This window comes from Geospiza fortis, unplaced genomic scaffold, assembly GCF_000277835.1.
Source record: "Geospiza fortis unplaced genomic scaffold, GeoFor_1.0 scaffold37, whole genome shotgun sequence".
Lineage (NCBI taxonomy): Eukaryota > Metazoa > Chordata > Aves > Passeriformes > Thraupidae > Geospiza > Geospiza fortis.
The window spans coordinates 1,343,668-1,366,113 of NW_005054449.1; the positions used below are offsets into that span (position 1 = coordinate 1,343,668).

The 22,446-nt window shown below is 42.3% G+C and overlaps 1 protein-coding gene across 2 annotated transcripts in view; it reads left to right on the forward strand.

Moving 5' to 3' along the window:
• The window catches only part of PRDM16 (PR/SET domain 16), a 306,908-nt gene that overhangs the window by 112,183 nt on the left and 172,279 nt on the right, over positions 1–22,446 (forward strand). The window lies entirely within an intron of this gene.

Consider the following 22,446-nt stretch of genomic DNA (forward strand, 5'->3'; position numbering starts at 1 on the left):
TTATCTTTCTCCCTGCTTTTCTGGGCTTGTCCCAGAAATCATCTTAGCTCTTCTACTCTTGATTAGAGAATATCTAGATCCGTAATTATCCTGGAATATTCATTAACAGTGAAGTGTATCTTGGGATTTCTGCTCTGGGCTCACAGTCCTATCCCAATGTATATAATTCCTTCTCTCTCCTCCATCCCAGCATTCCATCCCCTGCTGCCATGGGAGCTGCTGGCTCTTGTCCTGAGGCTGTGTCTGGGGCAGTGGGGGCAGAGAGGTTTCCTGGCAGGATTTTGCTGTAGGATAGGCGAAGCTTATCCCAAAAAGCGGGAGCTGAATTTTCCCTCATTTTTTTCCCTGGGTGGAGCAGTCCCTTGCCCCGTTTCCCCCATCAGCCACTGCTGGGGTGAGCTGGTTCACAAAACCCTGGAGGATTTACAGGCTGGGAAGCAGCTGAGGGCTGGAAATGTAAGGTTTTCCCAGGAGAAGGCACCAGTGCAGTGACAGAACCCTGTTTTCTTAGAAACTGATGTCAGAAAGGCCAGGCTGAAGCATTAACAGTTTTCATTTTCTCTGATTATATTTGCACTCTTGATTGTGAAGTCAAAAAGCAGCGAGACCCAGTGAAGCCCAGAGAAGCAGGTCCAAATGTTTTTGTTTTGTTGACTTTTTCAATGTGTCTGAAGTGCAGGAAACAGAAAAAACCCTCCTGTTTTAACAACAAAACTCAATTGTGTTTTGTTGCTGTGCAGTAGGAAGTGTCTGAAGAGCTAAAATCAGAGTTTGGTTGAATGACTGAGTGGAGAGTTTCCTTTTCCTTCTATCCTAGTGCAGGAAAAGGAGGAGAATTCAGCTGAGTTTTGATCCCCTCTCCCCTCCAATGACATTCCTCGGAAATTCCTCTTGGTATTGGTTTCTATTGTGAATATCATTGCATGATATTTGATTGGAGCATCAAAAAGTGAAGGTTTTGGGGGGGAAAATCCCTTTTATTTCACTGGCAATACATGGCCTGGTTCAGGGGGACTGTAGGTGTGAGGAGCTCGAGATTCCTGAGGAAGGTATTGATTGTCTCTGAAAATAAGGATAATTTTCCTCTAGGAATATGCCAAATTAATTATTTGTAGGCTGCAATGTGAAAGATGAATCCTCTTTTTTTTTCACCCAGTTACTGATAGGTGGCATTTGTTGTTTCAATGGATATCTTTGTTTGTTATTTTGTTTAAAGGCTGATTTTTAGGAGCAAACTGCAATCCTCATTGGCTGGCAGGAGTCGAACAGTGCAAACCTTTTTTTCTCTGACCTTGGCAAAACACTGTCCTTGCATTTCATAATTCTGATAAAAGTTGCTATTTGCACTCATGATTTTCAGAAAGGTTCCTCACATCCCCACCGCTCTGGCTGCTCTGATAGGAGCTGCATTTATCAATCCCCGTTGACTTTGTGATACTGTTTGTTTTTGTAGTGTAATTGAGCAAACTTTCCCTCTCTGGGCACTTCTCCTGTTCCAGCAGTGTTCCTTTGTCCCCTGTTGTGGCAGGGACATTTCACACCTCAAAGGAAGGGCTTTGTCCTCCCTCAGGTGTCCCCAAACCCACCCCAACACTCTCTGCTTGTCCTTGCAGAAACCTCTTGAATTTTCCCATTCCCCAGGGTGTTTGAGGACATTTCAGGGCTCTGTTTCCAGAAATTCCTTCAGAATTTCATTTGGGATTAACATCCATTAATCCCTTCATGTGCTGGACAGGAATTCATGGAATAAACTCTGTCTGCTCAGCTCTACCTGATGGCAGGTTGGGAATTTGGGGTGTTCATGGCAGCCCTATCAGATGGCAAATTGGGAAATGGGAAAGCCCTGAGAAGTTCTAAGCAGCTCTACCTGATGGCAAATTGGAATTTGGGAACTTGGGATGTTCTGGGCAGCTCTACCTGATGGCAAATTGGGAAATGGGAATTTGGGATGTTCTAGGCAGCTCTACCTGATGGCAAATTGGGAAAAGCCCTGAGATGTTCTAAGCACCTCTGCCTGATGGCAAATTGGGAATTTGGGATGTTCTAGGCAGCTCTGCCTGATGGCAAAATGGGAAATGGGACCTTGGGATGTTCTAGGCAGCTCTACCTGATGGCAAATTGGGAATTTGGGATGTTCTAAGCAGCTCTGTCTGATGGCAAATTGGGAATTTGGGATGTTCTAAGCAGCTCTACTTGATGGCAAATTGGGAAATGGGAACTTGGGATGTGTTTGCATCCTCTGCTCCTAAAATTGAAACAGGCAGGACATGAGCAATGGCTGGGAAAAAAAGGAAAGGGGAAGAGCTTATTGTCACCCAGGAACTTGTTGGCTTTTGCTTCCATGTGCTGTTTCTTTTGGTGGTAATAAACTCAACACATCTGAGATTTTTAAGTTCACAAGGAATGCTCCTTCTGCAGTTCAACACTGGGTTTTTTGGTCAGTATTTCTCTGGAATTTGTATTTTTGGCATACAGTGACTTGTGGGTTGAATGCTGGTGTAAGATTTCCACACAACTCCTTGTTACGGCCAATTAGAATATATTCTGTTTGAATTGCCTCTCATATTAGAAATTTATTTCAGGAATGATACCTGTTCTTCACACCTCAACCTCTTCTCTATTCATATTTCTCAATTCATTTCCTGTAGTTTATAGTCTTGATAATCCCACTTTTGTGCACACCTCACTCCCCAAACTCCGAAAACTTGGTCTTTTTATTTGTTTGTTTGTTTTTAGGAGTCATCAGCTCCTTAATTTGAAAAGTGCTTCTGCCTTTGGCACAAGAAGTCTTTGCCCTTCATCACAGGAAATTTAGTGTCAGGCTTTGACTAAACTGGGAGTTCACTGGAAGTGGAATTGGCTGCAAAGTGATCATTCCTCAGCACCATCTTAATTTTGCTAGAAAAATTTTCTTGTCATACAGGACATGCTTCATAATTAATGTCTGTTCCTTCTGATTTCTGCATAAAAAAAAAAATAAAAACAACATTTTGGGGCATGGAAAATGTGCCACTGAGGGCTTTGATGTGAGAGTGGATCTTTCTCTTCTGCCCAAGGATTACCACTGCAGAAAGAGCTTTCTCTTTTCAAACTCCAGTAAGGAAAGATTTGTGAAAATAAAAAAAAGGCAGCAAATTGTACCTCAAAGTCCTCAGGAAATTAATTTTGTGTTTGTTTCTATCTGAACTCCTCGCAGGTGTAACTTGGTGTTACTTGCTGAAATTTCCAGTTTCACTCATTAATAGCCCAAAATATCCATGGCAGTGCAGAATGCTGTGTTTTATCTGCCATACCTTGAAAAAAGCTGCGTAATTATCTTTATTATTGGTGTTTTTCCTTTCAGGCAGAGAGGAGGGCTGGGTGCTGATGGTTTGAACACGTGTCCTGCCTTATCTGCACCACAGCCTCGTATCTGCTTTGCTTTGTGGGATATGTTTTAAAAAATATTCTTTGCATTAAACCACACCTATCATTCAAGGGCTTTTTTGGACACGGGATGGCAGCGAGTGATTCACTCCCATCTCATAAAAATAAGATGTGTCAACCCTGGCCCCCAGCCCCTCCCAGGGATGATTCAGTGCAGGACCTGTTGGGTGCTTTCCCTCATTCCCTGACACTGCTGATGGTGTCATTTCACCTTTTTCTTTTCTTTTTGTGTGTGTGTGCCTTGAAAGACACCACCTAAAAGCCCTGTGATTATTGAGTGTGACCTGATTGCATTTCTCCTGCTCCCATTGCCCTCCTGCCCGCTGACACCGAGCACAGCACTGCCAGCACCCTGAATAAATCAGGGGCATTTTTGTGCTTTATGGCCTCTGGGAGCTGAGGAAAATGAAAATAAAATAATTACATCACGATTTCCATCGCTTTGGATAAATAATGGTATTTATCACGGCGCTGTTAATTTTCCTAATTGAGAGGAGAACGGGGATCTCATCCTGGGGGGAGATTTAGCACCTGGATTGTAGGAGTCATGATTTTAGCTCAGTTTGCTTCACAGGATTAACACCACTGATAAATGCAGTTTGTTTTAATATATATTTAAATGCAGTTTGTTTTAATTTATGTTTTAATTTATATTTAATTTATGTTTTGAGAGAGGTTATTTGCTGAAGCACAAAGGCTTCTCTCAGCTGAAGTGTCAGAGCCAGGCTGCTCCTTTACATGGAAAAATTAAATGTTTTCATTTCCTACTTGAAGGGGGAAAGGTAGAGCCTGTCCCATGGAAGACAAATAATTGGGGAAAAATAGGAGTCAGCAGCTGGGGATGCAGCAGAGCTCTGGCTCCACATCTGGGCCAGGGAAAACTGCTGGGGGGTTTTGAACACACTTTAAAATGTCACTAATTCACAGCTGTCCAACCTCCCAATTCCTGCAAAATTTAAATTTTTAGCAGGGGGTCTTTTTATTTTCTCTGCTTTTTAAAAATACCTCAAAATTCCAAGGGAAATCTACTTTGTGTGACTGGCCTTAAATGCTGGGAGGAGAATTATACTGCATTTCCTTGTATGCAATAAATATAAAACAAAATATTTAAATGTTTAAGATACATTCAAAATTAAAATATATTTTAAAATTATCTTTAAAATATTAAAAACAGGCTTTTAAGCACTGCATGAAGTGTGATGGTTTTGTCATGGTTTTGTCATGGTTTTGTCAGATCAGCCAGGGATTCCTTCATTTCCCTTTAGAAGCTGACCCAGCTGAAGCTGTGAGTTCTTGTCCATCCTGCCTGAGCCAGAGATGCTGAAAGGAGAGTGAGCCCTTTAAATGAGCAAAGAAATCCCCAGAGCTCCTCGTGTCTCCTGGGCTCTCACCTGGGAGGATGTGATGACATTTCCTGCTCCTTTTCCTGCCCTGATTCATTCATTTTCCCCTCTTCTGCCTTCCCTTGGCCTGGGGAATGATGTTATTGCAGCAGCTTCTCTCCCTCGGGGAAAAGGAGTTCCTGAATTGCTCTTTTCCAACCCTCATCCTGCTCTGGCAGGGAAATTGCTGAGGAATTCTGTGCAATTCAACATCTCCCATGAAATCTTGATGCTCTCCCAGAGCTGCTCCTTAGGAAGGGGATGGAACTGAGCAAACAAAGCTGAGCAACCTCTTCCAGCCCAAAAATCTCATAAAGAACTTAAATATTCAAAATAATTAAAATTATTTACAATCTTTACAATATTTAGAGGTCAGGGACTTGTTTTTCTTCCTTGAGATTAATTTTTTTTTTTCACTTAAGCTCCGAGTTTTGGTCTGAGGCAAAAGTTTCTCTGCAGTTTTATATCCACATGTATATAAAATTCTAACTGGGGATGCTCTTAGCCAGGCAGTTGCACGGTGTTCTGGCATTCTGTTCTCTTCATGAACCCAGAGATTCTTTCATTTTCAGAGTGATTCCAATTTCCCAGATCTCCAGGCTGGAATCAGTCTGAAAATGAAAGAATCTCAGGGTTCATGAAGAGAACAGAATGCCAAAGAACCCTCAGACTGCCCTCAATCGTTGCTAAGAGTTAGAATTTTTATACACGTGAATACAAAACTGCAGAGAAACTTTTGCTTTGGACCAAAACTCACAGCTGAAGTGAAAACAAAATTAATCTCAAGGAAGAAAAATAAATCCTTGACCTCTAAATATTGTAAAGATTTCATTTTTATTCTGTAAGTTTTAATTATTTTAAATATTTACATTTTTTAATTAGTTTTTTTGGGCTGAGGAAGTTGCTCAGCTTTGTGCATGCTCAGTTCCATCCCCTCCCTAAGGAAGCAGCTCTGGGAGAGCACCAATATTTTTATTTTCCCTGCAGGATCTTATTTTCTTATATTCTTATTTTCCCTGCTTTGTTCTGGTGTCAGGGGACACCACGAGGAAGAGGAAGGTCAGATCCAGGTGCTGGGGATTGTTGGGCTGTTTCCTAAGATTGGAATTAAAACCGTGCCAGGAGGAGCAAGGACTGGCTTGGGATTGAGAGGAAGGAGTTGATGGAATCACAGGACAATCCCCATTTTCTACAGCTCCACCTTTTGGGGGGGTTTTAATTTGATAATTTCTGGATAGAAGTGAAGAATGCACCTTATGGCATCCAAGTGAAACAACCGAAATTTGTCCCGTTTTTTGACATTTCCCCAAATGCTTCAGTGCCAGGGTTAAGAGAGTAAAGCCTTTTTTAGGCCCAAGAATGCCAAGATAAGTTGCTCTATCTTAGGCATTGGCTAAAACATGGGTATATAAGGAATTAAGGGAAAGAAAGAAGAGACAGGGGAAGGGAATGACTAAGAATACCTCCTGATATTTCTCCTTTATTTCCATAAGGGGTAATAACTCATGAGCAATCCGGCAGAGGGCACTTTCTTTAAATAGAACATTCTGATTCACAAGCAGAAAAAGGAAATAAATATTTTCCTTTCGTCTTTGAGAGCCATCCCTGAATGCCAGCTCCTGAAGCAATATTTTATCAGCCACACGTTCAAAAAGGAGAAAGAAAAAGAAAAATCCCATGAACGGCTCAGTGGTGACCGCAGTGGTTTGAAAAATAGCTTTTTATTTTTTTCATTGTCAAAAGCCCTGCAGAATTCAGGGCACTGGAATTTTAACCTACAGAGAAACCCAACCTGGGTTTTGTCCTCTGCCAGCAAAGCCTGGCTGCTGGAGCCTGGAACGCAGTGGGGTTTTGTAAAGGAGATGATCAGTAAGGGAAACCATAAATATACATGGGTTCTGAAAGAGGCAGCGCCCTGGGGACTCCCTCAGAGGCATTTTGGGAAGGTGGGAGCAATGCTAAAGAACTCATTTTGGGGTTTGCAGGCTGCTGGTAGCAGGCAGCTCAGGAGGTTTTTTGGGAATCAGCCTCATGCTCCTCATTGCTCAGAGATGTTCATGTGGGATTGGGGCACTGAGGGCCCACACAGGGTCATCAAACCCTTCAGTAAACCCCATCTGAGCTCCTGGTCAATCCTAAAGTCTTAAAATTCTAAATTCCATCTCTTTACCTCAATCTGTGCAATGCAAGTAGCGCCAACAGCGAATTTTCCCGAGTAAAACGTTGTGTGAATTACTTTGCCCAGCGCAAAAAGTTATTAAAGAAAACAGAGTTTTCCACTGAGGAGTGTCCTCACGCAGTGTCCTGCTCCTGCTTTCTCCTTGCTGGGGTTTATTTTGGCTGCTCTTGGCCTCGTGGTGCTGGGGAAATGAATCCCTGCATGTCCTGGAAGTGATGCCTGGACCCTGAAGGGTTCAGCCCTGACCTTCCAGAGCCACCTCTGTGTCTGGTGTGTGGTGGTACCAGTTGTGGGTCTTTTTGGGTCTGGATTGAAGGCACTTGAGACAGCAGTTCATGTTTGGACTCAAGTATTTATTATTTCTTATCAGTCAAACAGTCTCACTGCTGTGAGTCGGGCAGCTTTTCATTAGAAGGCACAAAATGGCCAACAGTCTCTTGGTACAAGGGCTTTTAAGACTGAACTGTCCAATTAAGAGCTGACACCTGGATTATTTTCCCTTTTAACCCAATAACTGATCCCACAGAGCTGCAATGCAGACTTTTCTGCCCAAGTATAAAATGCCACCCAAACCCATGGAGAAGATGAAGGAAGAAGAAGCATGAAGAAGAAACCCAGGACAACACCCTGTGCCCTACATCTTGCTCCCATCCACAACACACTAAAAACCCCAAAACCTCGATTTCTCACCAAGTGACACACCTACACTACTCTCTATAATCTATTTCACACTTTTGTGGATTGTAGTCTATTCTGGAGTTTAGGAAACTTTCTCCATGGATGAGGGTCAAAGTCAGTGCTGCCCTGGGGGTCAGGGCACCCCAGAGCAGACACAGAAATATTCCCAGTGCTCTGGGTTTCCACAGGTGTGTTTTATAACCTGTGTGCTCCAGGTTCAGCCCCTCCATGGCAGGATAGCACTGAAACCTTTCCCTCAGCACACACAAGAGCTTTTTCCCCCCTGTGTCTCTTCTCCTTCCCACTGGGACAGCGCCCTGCTTTAATCGTACATCTCATTGTGCCATCCCTGCTCCATCCTGCTCAAAAATACCTCCAGCTCACCCTTGTCCCCCACCTCCCTTTTCCCATTTAGATCTCCCTGAAGCCCATTCTCCCTTATCAGCACAGTAATTTCGTGAGCAGAGCTTGGATTTCTGCCGTTTAGGCCCCGGCCATTGTCTGTCGCAGCTGCAGTCAAGATAAACCCTCACCCAGAACAAAGTTGGAATGACCTTTTACAAGCAGAATCTGCCTTGTTTCCCTCCAGACTAATTTATCAGCCTTCATTTCAGCCTAGTCTCTCTCAGCAGAGGCCTGAAAGAACATTACAGAGAGCATGAATGAACAGGGGGATTAAGATGCTTGGCTAGTCCCTCTTTTTCATCAGACACCTTCTGGATTTGCTGGGATGTAAGCTGTAAATGACCGTAAGTGCTGAACTGCCTTCAACTTGGAGCAAGGGGAAGGGAAGAGGAGGAGGGGGGAGCCACCACAGCCAAATGTTTGGAAAAGAAGAGTGATGTGAGGAGCTGGATAAACCTCCTGTCCCAGAGGCAGAGGGCAGCAGGACTGAGCAGCATCCCCAGTCCTTCCCAAGGGCTCTGTCTGTCCTCAGACAGGCTCAGCTCCTTCAGAAGTGGCAAATTTAAATCCAATTTATTGATTCAAAGCAAGTTTCAAAAACTGGGCTACATCCAAATGGTTTTGGCGCAGCAGAGCAGCAAAACTTTTATTTTGATGAATTTTATTTTACGATTTTAATGCTGCAACAGGGGAAATTTTTTGAAGTGAACTTGACAAATGTCAAAGATCCCAACAGCAAAGCCATGATTCTCCTGTAGCTGACAACAGCCACAGTCTAAAGGAATTGCTGTGAGGAGGGGAATAAATATTTGTCTCTTGAAGGAGAGGAGAGTTGACAGCTGTAGTTGGGGTGAATTTCCTGGCAGCTTTAGTGGGATTGGATAGTTCCACCCCTAAACACCATAAAACACAGATTCTGCTTTCCTGCTTACACCTTTCAGCTTCCTCCATCTTTTATGTGATGAAGGAAAAGGTTCTTTAACAGCTTGGAAACTTTACTGTTCAATCACAGCCTGCTCAGCTGAGTGGGGGAAATCCTTCTCCATCAAACTCAGGTCATGGCGTTTCATTCCTTGGAGGAAATAAAAACTCTTTGCAGGGGGAGGATTTGGTGCAAACCCAGGGATTTTGGTTGTCCTGGGGCTGTGGTGGTGCCTTGTGCCCTGGTGGAACTGCAGGGTCCAGCCAGGGAGCGGAAACATCCCCATCTAAAAGGAGCAGAGCTTGCACCTCCAGCTTTTTTTTTTGATTTTTTTTTTTTTTTTTTGGTGTATCAGAACATTTTGGAATGATTCCAAAGGTTTCCAAACATTTTGCTGGAAAGCAAGGAAAGTGCTGCAGGTGAGGGTATGGCAGCAGTAAGTGCAAATGTGCTGTGGGACCAGCTTGAGAAATGGGTGTTGCACTCTCAGGTGATGCTGAACATCAGCCACAGGGTGTTTAGAAATGGGTGCAGATAAAAGATCAACATTTTAGAATTATTTTAAAATTGTAAGATATTTTAAGGAGTTATATCTGTTTAATATAAAATCGTGTACCTATATAATAAACCAGTATATTGAATTTTTAGGTATTTCAAGGAGTTATACCTGTACAGTATAAAATTGTGTACCTATATAATAAAACAATATATTGAATTTTGAGGTATTTTAAGGAGTTATACCTGTATGGTATAAAATTGTGCACCTATATAATAAAACAGTGTATCTAATTTTTAGGTGTTTTAAGGAGTTATACCTGTATGGTATAAAATTGTGCACCTATATAATAAAACAGTGTATCTAATTTTTAGGTGTTTTAAGGAGTTATACCTGTACAGTAAAAAACTGTGCACCTATATAATAAAGCAGTATATTTAATTTTTAGGTATTTTAAGGAGTTCACTGGACCAGCCTGGCATTTGGGCCTATGAGACCACACATACTAATAAATCCTACAATAATAATTATAATAATTGGTATTTTCCTTATAATAATATTTATTATTTTCCAATAGTTGGTATTTTCCTTTCTTAGCAATAACCCCCCAGTTCAGTGCCCCAGATTTCTCTAAACCTTTGCGAGACTTGTGATTTAATTTAGGCATTTGGGTGAAAGTTGGTTTTTCTCTCCTGTCTCCTACCCCAATTTGGTGTCTTTGCAGCTTTTAACCAGTAATATAGAAGGTGTAGGATTTTCAGAGTTGATGCAATCTGGGTTTTGGTGGTTGTGTTTAATCCCTTCTTTAACTCAACAATTCAAAATGCTGCACTGTTGGTAATTACACCAAGTTTACTCGTGCTGAAACCAAAAGTGAGGGCAGCCATTCTGAACCATTGTCCCAAACCTTGATTTATGGACTCTCCCACCTTCAGAAGTGAAGAATCTTTTACCATTCCTAAATGGTTTTATCATCTCCAAAATGAATTTCAGCAGTGTGGCAGGGAGATGGAGATGGTGCCTTTCTGGAGAGTTGTGGAGGCAAAATGCAGATGCTTCGACCAGGACAGATGTTTTTTTGCTCTTGATTTTCTTGGGAAATGGAGAGAAAGAAGCTTAATTTCTTCTAGTTTCCTGCAGCTATGCTTGGGGTTTAATAAGCATAGAAGGTGATTTAAGGGAAAATAAAAAGGCAGAAAGTTCAGCTCCTTGTTGAGCTGTCTGTGCTCTTTGGAGCAGAAATTGGGTTTGCTGCTGAGTGGAGGAGCAGCACTTCTGATGGAAGTTCAGCATCAGGGATGGTGCCCTGCAAAACTCAGTGAATGGGACAAAAAATCACAGGTTAACTTCCATTCAAATATACACAAGGTTCATTTTCGAATATTTAGGATTTAATTTGGAATATGCAGGGAAGAATAATCCAAGTTGTGTCAGTGCAAGGCTGAACTTCAGACTGGGATTGTTGTCTAAATACAAGCAGGATCCTTGTAGAGGAGCATTTACTGAAACAACTGGGAAAAGTGTTTAAATTGAGTAGAAGCAAATTCTGCTTTTTGTAGGGAAAGGTGAATTCCAGAACACAGGAGATCAGGAGGTTCAGAGAGGATGGGGGTGGTATGAGTAAAATAAATTCATCCATTGATCCCAGCAGGGATGTTCTGATGGCTCTTACCTGATGGCTCTGGGTCAGGCTCTCCCAGCCTCCCCAAATCCCATCTCCAGCTTTTATTGTCACTGATGTTGTCCTAAAGTCAAGCAAAGACCAACCTGAAAAACATCCTTTGGGACAGAGGGGCATTGAAGGAGAAAATCCCCTGAGCAGGGAGAAATAAAATGTTGCCGGGTGGTAAGAAAAGGCTCCAAGGGAGGAGCTGTGGGGTCAGGGGGATAAACCAGGGAATACCTGGAGCTTTTCCCTGGGTCAGGGGGGATACCCAGCCCTGTGAGGCTCCCAGTGCATCCCCACCCCCTGCACTGGTGTCACTGGTGCAAATCCCATTTTCAACCCTTCAATATTTCTGTGAATTTTAGATCCAGGCCAACGTTCTCAGTGTAAATTCTCATCTCGCCTGTGGTTTGTTACAAGGGTTTGTTGTTGCTGCTGGAACTTTCAGATTTGGGAATTTGAGCCAAAGTGACTCCTTTCCCTGTCTTTTCCTGTTTTCCAAAGTCACCTCATTTTGCAAAGGGTGTGTGTGTGTGTGTGAAATAAATCAGTGTAAATTTACTGCTCACTATAAATTGTAATTGGCAAGAGTTGGGATATAGCAAATCCAGAATGGGAATGATAAAATACTGATACTGTATCCTTTAATTTATTACCTGTATTATCCACACTCTGTGTTTTCCACTTGGTTCTCTCTCCTTCACCAGTTGTGTTTTCACTAGACTGGCATTTTCCTCCTCTGATGAATTAACTGTCAATTGAAGTTAGTGAGATAAATCAAAACAAATGGACACGCTGCTCCATATTGACTTTCTCACTGCCTGATTCCCAGCCCCACTTTCTGAGCACGGGGCTGTGGTTATGCTCACTTGCTCCTAAGCAAATGTACAAGAAAAGGAGGAATTGGAGGAGTTTTGTGTTTAATAGCCAGTAATTATGTTTTTCCCTGTCTTTGTTTTATCTGGGATATTGTCAATGATGAGATCCAGGCCATTTACCAACAAAGAAGGCACTTGGCATGGTGGGAGAGAGGGAAATGTTAAATGGATTTCAGGAAGCAAACTTGGAAGTTCAGATCTTCTAAAATGTGGTCTTAATCTACATAAGGAAGGAGTTTTTGGGATAACCATAAGGGTTTTGGTGAAAAGGGGGACACTTTTTATCAGCAGGGGTGATATGCAGACCCTCACTTGTTAGAGTGACAAGGCTCCAGCCTGAATCCAGATTTATTAACATTTGTTGTGGGAATTCTGGGTGTAAAATGTTGTTGGGTAGGGGACTCCAAGATGTTGAAGCCTTGGCTTTATCCCAAAATGGCAGAACAATTTCTGGCTGGTTTGTTCTATTAGTGCAAATGTGATCAGGTACCCAAACGATTGGGCTAATCTCTGCTCCCCATCTGACAAAACTAAAAAATAGAAATAGAAAAATATATATATAAATGTATAAAAATTTATAAGGTAATCAGTGAAATAGGTGTGCAATGTGGATCAAGGCTGAGTTTTATCCAAAATCCCAAAATTCCAGAACAGTTTCTGGCTGGTTTGTCCTATTGTTGCAAGTGTGACCAGGCACCCAAATGATTGGGATCATCTCTGTTCCTGATCAGACAAAACTGAAAAATAGAAATATATAAAAATATATATAAATATGTATTTATAGAGGAGATAATCAGTGAAATAGATCTGTAATGTGGATCAAGGCTGAGTTTTATCCAAAATCTCAGAATGGCAGAACAATTTCTGGCTGGTTTGTTCTATTAGTGCAGGCACCCAAATGATTGGGATCATCTCTGTTCCTGATCAGACAAAACTGAAAAATAGAAATATATAAAAATATATATAAATATGTATTTATAGAGGAGATAATCAGTGAAATAGATCTGTAATGTGGATCAAGGTTTCTCTCTTGCCCACAGAGTGAGGCCTACAGGCCCACAGGCCTTCCCTCTGCTGCCACCAAAGTTAGAGCTGTGAGATAAAAAATTCAATTGATTATTTTAAAGCAGGAGAACACAAATCCATGCCTGTGTCTCCAGCAGTGCCATCTGTGTGTGGATGAAACCCCAGGCACACCTCTGGCTGAGCTGGCTCCTCTGCCAGGCTTCAGTGCTCAGAACAAGCACACGCCTGTCACAGAGCAAATTCTTTTGTTATTTGTTTACTTCTACCTTTAACATCTGTTCCTTAACACTCAGCTTTGAAAAGAGCTGGAGATCAAGCAGGGTTTTCTTTCAGGGCTCTCACCCCCACTCTGGGTCGTGTCTTCCTGAGTAACCTTCAGCAAATAAATTTAACACCTTCTCACCTGGAAGGGATCTCCTGCGCTTTAATTCAAGAAATAAAAGGTTAAAAAAAAAAAATAGTCTGTGCAGAGGAATGGATGGTGGAAAGGGGTAAAGCCTCTCAGCAGTAGGTTAATTGGAGAGTGGAATACCAGTGTAGATGGGAGCACATAGTTTCCTTGGACAATGTGCTAAAGAACTGGGAGCTGGGAAGGACCAGCTGGGATTGTTAGTGAATTAGCTGAAGTCAGAAACTGCTGAATGGAGCAAAGAAGTAAAGGGGAAATGAAGGTTAGGGTATAATTCAGTCTAAATTAGGTGGGCCATTCACAATGCATAAAAGGGCTCTGAGCTTCCTTTCTTGGGGAAAATGGGGAGGAAAGCTCACTTTTATTTGGATGCGTGTTGAGTGGTTGATTTTAAGAATGTGCATACCTAGAGCCTACTTTTTGGGGAGTGCATTATCCCACATGAGTTTGGAGGAAGCATTGAAAATGCCATGAGCCTGAAAGACAACAGATTTAGCAAGAAAGCCTCGGGACCCTTGTGCTGCAGGAGAATTTCATTTAATCCCTGATGGGCTGAAATAAATCCTCTTCATTGCTTCTACCTCTGCTTGTTACTCACAGTGAGCACTGTACCTGATCAGCTCCCAGGTGATCCACCCTGCCCCTGGCCCTCCTCTCTGTGAAATTTGTGATTTATCCCAAATCCTGTGCTTTTAATCGTGGCTGACTTTTGTTTCTAAGTGGTTTTTCCATGGAAAGGGATGTGGCAGGCAGCACATGGTCTTGGCGACTGAGTTTGTTCTACATAAATCTAGGGGGGGAAAGGGAATTGCATGAATTTAATACACAAATAGTTGAATTGAAATGCCTCCATGGAGAAGGAGTGGTGCTCCATGCCTTCCAGTGGTGTCTGAGTTCTAATTTGGAAGAGTTTTGCTGCTTCCCTTTGGGTGTTGTCTCTGTAGACCTTCAAATCCATTTGCCCCAAATTTGCTTAGCATCCCTCAGAGATGCATTATCCATTTGATGACCAATAAAATCACAATTTTTCATCCATTTGATGACCAAAAAAATCACAATTTTTTCGATTTTTTAGGTATTTCAGAACTTGCACCCTTTCTTTGGTCTGAGGGTTGTGTGTGAGTGCAAAGTGATTTTAACTTGGACTTAAGTGATGTGCTTGTGGCTGAGCAGAGTCTGCCAAAGGACTGGGCCCTTCATCTCCACTGAGAGAAAAATACAAATTTTCTGGTTTAGAACCCTGGGGGGCTCCTCTGTGTTTTCTGAATAAGCTTAACAACAAGATAAGATAAGAAGAATAGAAGAAATAAGAATTATAAATAGATAACATTTATATATTATTATATATATTTATATATATAATATTTACATTTATATATAAAATTATAAGAATTATATATATTATGTATATTATGTATATTAAAGATTATAGAATTATAAGAATTATAAATATATAATATTTCTATATATTATATAAATTATAAGAAATAAGATAAAGTCCATCTGACTGTGGTTTTCTCAGACATAAAATGCTTAATAAGGAATGGAGAGCACTGATTTTATCAGGGTATAATTCCAGAAGTGCTGGGGCTGGAGGTGGAACTTTTCCCCCTCTTGCTGAACCTTCCAGAGCCTGGACTCACTCCTGTGTTCACTCCAAAGGCTTATGTCAAGCCCAGTCAATTTAAATGAGATTCAGAACTGGAGCAGCAATAAGTGTTCAATCAAAGTATTTGATAAATCACTTAAACAATCTCGCAGATTGCAAATTCTGTAAATGCAAGTTCTGCACTTATTCAAAACTAGTGAATGTGACAGGGCTAAGAGACAGCAAAGTCAAAACAGCAGGAAGAAAAACTCAGATTCTTTGATGAGATTAAAATACCAGCAATTGCAGTGGCAGGCAGGTAGGGCTGTGCTGCTCGTGGAGCCCCTGCTCCTGCTTTTCCAAGGAGAATATACAGATGGGATAAAGAAGAGAAGGCTGATTTGATGATTGCGGCATAATTTTACCTTTACTTCAGGGTATGTGTGTTTTCCTTAACGTCTTGAATGGCCTAATTTAGCTGGTCAGGAAAGTTTTCTCTCTTATTAAACAGAATGACAAGCGACTGTAAAAGTAGGAGAAGGGAAATCTCAACAAAGCCCAGATTGCTCTGAATGCTCAACAATTTTTCTTCAGTTACTCAGACAGGGGCATGAGCTTCCTCAGGTGGAATTTATTCTGGTGAGTGTCTCCACAGAAGAGCTGAAAACAAAATGTTGAAACAAGCTCTTGGAGTTGGCTCGTCACCCACTGCAGAATTAAATACCCAACAGGTATTTAATGATTATTTTTATGCTATGATTTTTATTGTGCTGAAGAAAGATGGAAGAAATTAAGAGATTTTTTTTTTCCTGAGTAAAACCTTGTGTTTTGTCTATTGAACTTTTTCCTGGTTATCAATGAAGGAATTTTAGGAGATTTTGCTGGGACAGGAATAACTCATTGTCAGCACCAACATGAAGCACGATTTGAAATAAGTTTTCATGGAAGAAAGAGAGAAAATGGGATCATTTTTGGCTGTAGCCAGTGTTGAAGTTCAGCATTTTAGTTTTAAAAAGCCCTGGTTGGTTTTGTGTGAGCAGTTCAATGTCCCCTCACCATCTTTGTCCTCATTCACGATATTAGGGGGGCTTTTAATGAGGATCCAGGTGCCAAATTTTGTATATTGTGCATTTTGCTTGCTCCCACCATTACTGTACTCCCAATCCTCAGAAATCAGGGGGGGTTGATCACTTTTAGCTGAAATTACAGTAGAAACCTGCAATTTGGGCTGGTCTCCTCTCTGGCATTTATTCCAAGGACAGGAGCAAGGGATTGATCCCTTTGTCTCCTTTTCTCCACCTGTTTTACTGCAAATGGGAAATGGCTTTAATTGGGGCTGAAAACAAGAATTCTGACAGGTCAAACATTTATTTTCAGGCAGCACAGGGCCTTGTTCAGGGAAGTTTTTAAGGACTTTGGAGATGTTGAAGGAAAATTATGTAGGAATCCCAGTGTATAGGAGTTACATGGGTAACGTGTTGTCCAGCTGTGAACTTGGACAGATTTTCATTATTCTGATTTAAGTCCATAAATATCTGCAGAAATAGACACACAGACTTAAACTTCCAACCCAAAAAACCCTAAATTGTTCCTAGAGGCCTTTGCATCCCTTCTCTGCGATTTCCTGTTCTCTGGGAATGCTTCAGGCAGTTCTCTAAGTTAAGCAAGTTTTAAAAGCCACTCAAATACAAATTAATTTTTTATAAATTAGGAAAGATCTGTGCCCTTTCAGTAGCTACTGAAAAAAAAACAATTACTGAAGCTGCCCTAAAATCCATTTTACATGTGGATACAATTGTCAAAAAACTTTTGAAACTAATCCTTTAACTTGAAACTAATTTTCTGCCCTCCAAAAAGGTAATTTTAAAGTTTTGCTAGCAGCCCTTCTTTCCTTTAACTTCAAACTAATTTTCTGCCCTCCAAAAAGTTAAATTTAAAGCTTTTCTAGCAGCCCATCTTTCTCCCATAAAATATTTATGTTCAACACACTGAGCACATATTAATTAACAGGAGCAATGACGAGGATTCATCTGAAGCTGCGCAGGGTGCGAACGAGGCAGAGTTATTTTAAAAACTTGATTTTCTTGCTGGCAGTGCCTTTATTTTGTGCTGTGGCCATGGCTCTGGAGGGGCTGAGCTCTGGGGGTGTGTGTGAGCGTGTGTGTGCACACGGCTGTTGTTCCTTTCTTCTCCAAATGCTTCACCACAGTAGGCGAAATGGATGAAACACAGAAAAAAAGAGAGACAATAAATAGTTTCCTAACCTGGCTTGGAGAATGGAGAAAGTTCGTTAGATTTATTAATCCTCATTTTCCTTTGGACTGTCAGGCTTGGAGTGACAGTAAAAAAGCTTGTGACGACTTTGGCTAATTTGCACTCCATTCACTTTCTCATGAAAACCCATCAGGATGACTGAAGAACTGCTCTGCAATTGACCTTATTCAATGGCAGAGTGATATACTGGGAAACAGGCCAGTTTTTACAATGCCCAAAAGAGCAAATTGGACGGAATCTTTGTTCCTCTCTTTTTTCCCCTTTCCTTTTTATGCCAGTCTTGCTCTAGTTAAGCTCTCTCATTTGTTCCAGCAGTAGCTCTAGGGCTCAGGTCACCCTCTGGGGCTGCCATTGCAGGTGATCACTGGGCTGCTTGTCTTGGATGCAAAGAGGAGGGAGAAAGGGGAAGAGGCTGCTCAGAGAAAAACTCTGAGGTCTCATTCTCAGCCAGATGTTGGGGGACAGGGCGCTGCTTTTGCCTCTGCACCCAGAAATCCCAAACAGGTTGTGTGAGCCTAAGGCAGGAGCGGGGTTTTTGTGGCGCTCTTTGGGTGAGGAATTAAAGCTGGTGGTGCTCAGGGCAGAGAGGAGACAGGGAGCAGATTCTGTGCTCATCAGTGAGACTTTTCTGTGCTCCTTTTATGTTCACACACAGCAGAGCCAGCATCTTTCACTCTGGGAAAATGAGACAGGGTTGGAGTGGCCAGAGGCTGGTGGGGAGAGATCCCACACAGGGGGTAGGGACAACTGTCCCCTCAAACCAACATTTAATGTTTTATGCAAAAGAGAGCAGCCCTGAATGAGGGTCTGAGTGGGATTAGCACATGAACAGTCCATGGGCTGGCAGATATCGAATTTATCTGAGGCAGTGTAAAGAGGCAAAATAATTTGAATTTGAGTCTGAGAATGGGCTGGTTTGGGGGGATTCTCTCTCTCTCTCTCTCTCTCCTCCTGCCTGAAATTTCTGAAAGCCCAACTTCATTTCCAGGTTTCATCAAAAGTGGGGTTTGTAAAGATTTCTGACCTGGAGGATTGTAGTGATGTTTTTAATAGCAATAATTCCAACCTCTACCCTAGGTCCTGTCTTTACTGGAGTCCCAAACGTGCTGTAATTCCCTGCCAGAGAATCTGTGGTGGTTCCCCTGCTCCTGACACCCCACACAGGGCAGTGTGAAGCTTTCAGGTGGCTTTTGAGCACTTTGGGGACCTGTCTGAGCCAGCAGCTTTGATCCTTTTCTGCAGAGGGCCGGTCCTGCCAGCCAGACCTCAGAGTTCCTGGTTCAGGGCTCTTCAGGTGCACCTGGCAGGAGCAGAAGCAGCACAAAGTGTGCCCCCCATGCTGGAAAGGGAAATGTGGCTCACCCTGTGTGTCCCAGAGCTTCACCCCTGCAAACCAGCAGCAGGGCAGACCCACAGTCAGTCCTGGAGCAGGGTGGGAAAGACCTAAAAGGGTTTGAAAGGACCTTAAAACTCACCTTGTTCCACCCGTGCCATGGGCAGGGACAGGTTCCACTATCCCAGGGTGCTCCAAGCCCCATCCAACCCGGCTTTGGACACTTCCAGGGATGGCTCAGCCACTACTTCAATGTTCCAGCACCTCACCACCCTCACAGGGAAGATTTTCTCCCTCATCTCTAATCCAAACTCACTCTCTGTCACTTTGAAGCCATCCCCCCTTGTCCTGTCACTACACTTTGTTGTAAAAAGTTTCTCTGCATCTTTTTCTGGGTTACTTCAGGAACTGGATCGTAAGGATGGCACTCACCTGTTTCAGTTCTTCTTTTTGAGTTTTTCTATTTTACAGCAAACTTTTTTTTTTTATTTAATACAAGTAAAGAGAACCTGGTGGCTTTGTTAAACCCAAACCACCCAGCAAGGAGCACGTTGCTCCTCTACAACCTCACCAACTGATTAAGCTTATTTTGGGCCTCTACTTCTGAAGGGGCAAGGTGGATTTTGTAAAAAAGTCACTTAAGAACCACACCAAACTTTCAACTTTCCTGAAACATCTCTGGCTTATCAGTGTGCAAACTTTTTTCTGACCAGCATCACTTCTTCTGACTTACTCGCATGAGAAAATAAAAGCCATTGAACTGAAAGAACAGGATTTAGGAGACTTTTTTCTCTCCAATCCATCCCTCCCCTGCATCCACAAGGATTTCAGGTGTTTCAGCACAGGGTTTTAGGCTCCTGCAGGAGAGTTGTAACCTCTGTGTGTTCACGTTTTGGAGTTAAACCAACAGAGTGGAGACTGAGCAATGAGGGGAAGAAGAGAGGAACGTGTTCCAAATGGCATTTTTGGGGCAAAATGAGAAAGGGTCACGTTGGCACAGCGGGTCTTGCTGTGCAGGATAACCCTGGAGAGGTGGGAGATGCTCCTGAGATGTCCCCATGACTGTGAGGGGACAGAAGCATCTCTCCCATCCCAGACCCCTAGCCCTGGGTGGGGTGACTTCCACTGTGCACTCACTGCCATCCTTCTGCTCCTCTCTGTCATCTCCTTGCCCTCCTCCTTCTGGTGCCCTCAGGTCCTCCAATTTCCCCTTCTCTCTCTATCAAATTCTGCCCATGTCCGCACCCTCATTAATCAATGTCAAGTCACAGAGTGTACAACAAGGGCTGTATTCTTCCACTGCCCCCTCAGCCCTCATACATCCCATTGTTCCAAAAAACTGATTCAGATGGCAAGAAAACAGCCGATGCAGCACATAAAAGAGATGAGACAGAAATGAAAAGAATCAAGGAGGGGAAAAAGGGAAAAAAAAAAAAAAAAAAAAAAAAAAAAAAGAGGAGGCATTTTTTTCCCCTGAAACACTCGAATAAATACTCGGCAATGATAATTTAAATTATTCATACATTTATGAAAACATCCATTGAAAAGTGAAGTGTATGATGCTCTTTGTCTACTTTACTTGTCTCTTGTTTGTGATTAACCTTTACTGTAACTTGGGCTGGCAGTGCCACGATCACAAAGACCAGACTTTTCCTTCCATGGGAAAAAATGTTTCATCGGGTCCAAATGAAAAATTAAGTGGAGGTATTTAGTGCTGATGTGGCAATTTGATGCAAAGCATTCAAGATGCAGAATTATCCATGTCTATAGCCCAAACACTGCCTAGTAAAAAAAAAAAGAAAAATACAAACGAGACAAAGCCAGCTTTTAGCAGCGCGTTCCCTCGCAGGGGAGTTTGACATAAATTCTACTTCCAGTCCCATGACATCCCTCAGGAGCTGGAGGGCTCAACACCATGGAGAGTAAAGGGTTTGCTGCCACAAACGAGGAGAATCTGGGTGTGTAAGAACGTGGACAAACACAGCCAGAAAAAAACGGAAATGAAAAAAGCAGCTCAGTTATTTTAATTACGGCTCCCAAACTATGGAAGAGTTCCTAGACCAGCATTAATAATGTCATGGGGAAATGGGAGATATTTGGGACCTGACAGCCTGTGAAAGTCCAGAGGAAATTTATTTTGCCTCTAAGACAGACTTTTTTGTTTTTTACTCATACTTTGTGGTTATTGCTTTACTTTAAAAAAAAATTATTTTGTGGCAAGATCAGTAGTGGAATATTAAATGCCAATAGTGATAAACTATCTGAAATCAGAGAAATAATAATCTGAGAGGTTTTGGAAACTCAGCTCTGTGGGGATTGTATTTTTTGGTGTGTCCCTGCCATTCTTCCAGGGGTTTTTTTGGGTTTTTTGTTTTTTGTTTTTTCCACAGAAACAGTCAAAGCAAAGCTTCTCCTCTAACATTTGTGTCGTGCTTGTAATTCATCAAATTTCGCTCCGACTTCCAAACCGGAGCGGTCTGGAGAATGTCAGATAATTTATAGATAATCATCCAAACATTTTTATTCTCAAGTGAACATATTTAGCCCTGCAAATATGCATTTATGCCTTTCCATAACTGGTTGATTACGTGGGAGGGGGAGCCATTGTCTGGCAGTCAAAGCCAAGGGATTTTCAGCAAAGCTCTCCTTGCTCTTCTGTTGACTCTGCAGTTGACTCTGTGTGTGACCTTGGACGTGTCACTTATCCTCTGAATGCTTCACTTCCTTCTGTAAATGGCTATAACAGTTTGGAGCACATGCAGGAAAGTGTGTCTGGAACTTAGGAAAGCATTTGGAGATTTCAATCCTAAGAGGTGCTGGTGGGCCCTGGCAGCTGAGACAAACAGAGCTCTTCACTTCTTTATTAAAGCATCTTTGTGCCTCATTGCAGGGGTTTGATCCTCATGCCTTTTTCAGTCACTTTTGGAATTTGTTTGCTGATTTTCTAGTAATTTTTCTACCTGGAATTTGTGTCCAAGCGGACTCTCAAAGTTTTTCATTGCATCTATCTTGTCTAGGATTTGCTGGGCTTGATTTTAATGCTGCCTCTGGATTTGTCCTTTGCTGAGGTGAAGTATTTGCCCTTGTTTCAGTAGAAAACATTTTTAGTAAATCCACTAATGGATAAATCTACTAAGAGAGGCTGTCAGCCATAGGATAGAGTATTTATATAGAAAGAGTGGTGGAAAACTGTGTATTAAGAGAAGGAAGGAGCTGGAGCAAAAGTCTTAAATCAAACTGCTGGCAATACACTGTCTTGGTGTGTATTTCTTGCTAGGCTGTGATTCCTTCTTCTTGGAAATTATCCAGGATTTCCTGGCTCAGTGATCTGGGATACATTTCAATATACTGGATATATGGAGCAGTGGGCAGACTTCAAACAGGTCTGGGATTTTTTTTTTTTTTAATTTTTTTTTTTGAGGTATGGAGAGACATCCAAAATAGTGGCTGCCTTTCTCAGCTGATTTGCATAAATCCTCCTTGCTGCTTCCAAGCCTTTCTGGAGTTCCTGAGCGAGCAGGAGGCACCAGATCCCTCCTTGCCTCCCATTCACACACAAACCAGATTGGCTTTGGGATCAGCCAGCCAGGGGCAGAGCCCAGACCGGAATTTTTGCACCTTGGCTCTGCTCGCTCCTTCCTTTGTGAATGAACGAGTGCATGGCCATGAAGAAATACAGTGACACCTCTTGGGAGATGTGGAAGGGTCATTCCTGCACACCCACACCCCAAAACCACAACCAAACTTCTCAGTTTGAGGTTTACAATGGCGATGGTGAATTTGG